Genomic DNA, 3,551 nt, shown 5'->3' on the forward strand with positions numbered 1-3,551 from the left:
TCTATATGATGAATAAAATGATATGAAAAAGATAAGGGGTCCATGTATGCCCCCCTTAATATGGTAAAATAATTATGTGCTTTAACATCTTAAGGAAGTGATGAAGAAGAATGAAGCAATTTTAGCATTATGATAGTATACACAAGAAACATCTAGTCCAAACCAAAGAGCTCACAACTCCTCTGAGTTCGTAGAAGGATAGAATGCAGAGACACCATGCAAAAAGTGAAAAAGTAAATCCTAGAAAAAAGGAGAATAAAATATGATGAGACTCCAAAGTAAGTGATTTATCTACCATGAAAATCTAATTGCAACCGATGTAGGATTGTATATTAAATGATAAATAAATAAGACACAAAGCGAAAAGATGAATAAGGTTCCCTTGCCCCCCAAGTCTAGGAACAAGAGAAGAGATTACCTTTTATGCTACTCATAGAATGAACCATTTATGGTAATGATTCCCCAAGTGAGAGGATAAGAACATTACATGGTGTGGAGCAACATAATAGGGATCTAAATGTTATTTGAATAAATGAGGATTAAAAGAGACCTCATCACTAGGGGTGATGTAAATAACCTTAAGATGAAGAAGGTGTTCAATCTCAAAATGAAAAGCTTGACAATTATTAGTAGAGTGATCATGGTAATGATGATACATACAAAATGGAATATTTGTAAGATTTTAACTATCTTTCTTTCTATATTTAGGTCTAGTAATCACCTTTGCATGAAGAAGTTTTGGCAAAAAGGTTCTTGATTAGTTGGAGAAGACATGTGAGGAGAGGATGTGTAAAAAGAATGAGATTCAATACATTGTTACACACCTCTTAAATTATGATCAATAATGGTGTTAATAGAGTGCCTATTCCCCTGCATTCTCTAAGGGTGTGTGATTTTTATCACTAGATTTAATAGAGTCATCATGAGTGGAAGTAGAAAAAAAGTTGGTGAAGTCAAGAGTTGCATGATTTCTCATGAATGGAAGGTCCTTATCTTTATATACCCAATAAATGTTGATGTGAAATTTAATGATCCTAAATCATCACCTAGAAGGGTTCTTGTAAAAGGGGGATCATCATTAGATGCTAGATTTTATTGTTCCTCTATATTTAAACAACTATTTACCTTAGTTTCTAAATGAAGAATCTACATCACATTATTATAGATAAACTTGACTTTTTTATGAAGATTTGAAGGAACAGCATGCATAGCATGTGATCAAGTTCTACCCAATAGGAGATTGTAATTGAGAGGTCTAGGCATAACATGCCTATGAGTATTCAAAACAACTGGACCTACTTTGATAGGTAAAGTGATGGTGCCTAAATTTTTTGTAGAAATTGTATTAAATCCACGAATAGAGGTACTACCAAGATTTATCTTTGAAAGATCAATGATAATTTATTTGAGCATATCATGCTACAAAGATTTGATGAATAAGGTTACCATGAACTAAAAAAGCTACCATAAGAGCATCATCTTGATCTTGGATCTCTTTAGGAGGTAAATCATCATGAGTAAACATGATTTGAGGTGAACCTAAGGTAGCATTAATACATTATAAAAAGGAATTGATGTTATCTTGATTAGGAAACAAAGTAGGAAGGGTGGATAATTCATTTTTTAGTGCTTCACGGTGTGTAGGAGATGTTTGAAGAAGTTCCCAAAGAGAAATATTGGTGGGGGTATTACATAACTACAAAATCATAATCCAACCCAAGATTTTAAGAAAGATAAGGTGGAGGGAGGAGAATAGGTTGGAAAGGTGGGAGATACATAGTAGGTTGAGGTTTATTCCTTGTATGATAGTTTTGAGACACCATATGATAATCCAAAGAATCACTAGATTCTCATTTAAGAGTTATTTGAGGACAACCCTAAAGGGTAAGGAGTGGTTTATTTGATGAAAGATAACCCTTGAGACTGATTATAGTCTTAAGAAGAGTCTAAGGAATATGAACTTTATTAACTTGATAAAGTTCTCACCTTTCCATAGTGTCATGCCTAGAAGTGAGAGAATTAATGAGAATTTCATTATCCTCTTTTTCTAAGTGAATAGGATAAAAATAGGGCCTATCCTCAACCCAAATTCCCAAAATGAATTATCCAAATTGATGAAGCACAAGAAAGTGATCAATGCACAAATGGATCAAGTAATGGAGAATAGGGAGAAAGGAGGTCCTGTGGTCTTGCTATTTTGAAAGGTATGTGCTTAAATCTTGAATAGATAAAATACAAATACTAATCTTGAAGTAGGATAAATTTGGAAAATGTTGATTTCTAGTGTCTATGTATAGTTTTGAGGATCTTTGCAACTTGATTTGAACTGGAAATTTTGAGACAAAGAAAACCTAGAAAACTTTTGTCCTTTTGAAGGGAGGTCAACCTTGACCCTGATAGCAAGGAACAATCTTAACCCAGGGCACAATTTTACCTTGAAAATTCAACCTTGACTTGCGCTACTCAAACAAAAATTTTGTTCCCAGATCCCACAGGTTTGACAAAAAGAGTATTCAAATCTTCTCTTTAATTCATTATTCCAAACCTGTATCTCCAAGGAAAATGGTTTTGTTATTTGGATGAGGGGTTTGCCTTGGTCAAACCCCAGTTTGGAATCAAACTTAATAAAGAAATTGAAATAAGGAATGCTAGCAAGTAGTAGAAGTAAATCTAACAATGAAGCTATGATATTTAATAGATATGCAATTGTATTTGAAATGTAAACAAATATACTGATATGCAAGCTTGAACATAACATTAGCAAATGTAAATCAAAACCTCCATGAATTTATACTTAGAATCCACCTTGATAGAAGAATGAATAAATCTGTAAGATAAACAAAGGATCTTGAAGGAAGAGCACACCACCATGATGGCTAGATCTAGGGTTTGAATGATGAATCTTGAATGCTTGAACCAAATCCCTTCAAAGGCTTGAATGCTTCAATACTTGATCTACAATGAAAAACTTGAATGCTTGAATGATAGAATGCTCAGTATATCTTCACTTCATAGAATAATGAATTTAGAAAGGTAATAGTTCGTCCAATATCAAAATGCATCTTAGAGAAAATGAGAGGAAGAGGCTTCCTTATATAGAGATTTAGGGCACAACTCCTAAAAAAGGCCAACATGGGAGCATTAAATCCTAATTAACCATAACCCCTAGAAATGGACCTAGATTAAATGAAATGTAAGAGTCTATCATTCTAAGACCCAAAATAGGCAACCCAAAAGTGAGAAAATAAAACTTTCGAAAGCACAATGTCTCGAAACTCCCAGAAATTGAAAAATAAACCTAGGGTCAAGGACGAGGTCTCCCCTGCCCTAGGTTAGGATCAAGGTCAAGGGTGACCTTGACCTGAAAGGTTTTCCTTGACCTAGAAAGTCAAAGTCCTCAATTTCATAGAGAAAGTTGTCAAAAATAGGCTGGAAATAAAGAGAGAAGCAGAACTGGGGGAAACAGCCAAATCCATGCAAAGACCCATTCAAGGTGCTTGACATGACCTTAGACCACTTACTCAGAGGGCTAAACACTCTTAACATAGAAG

Source organism: Cupressus sempervirens, chromosome 9, assembly GCF_028749045.1.
Source record: "Cupressus sempervirens isolate cs-2001-9-10 chromosome 9, ASM2874904v1, whole genome shotgun sequence".
Classification (NCBI taxonomy): Eukaryota; Viridiplantae; Streptophyta; class Pinopsida; order Cupressales; family Cupressaceae; genus Cupressus; species Cupressus sempervirens.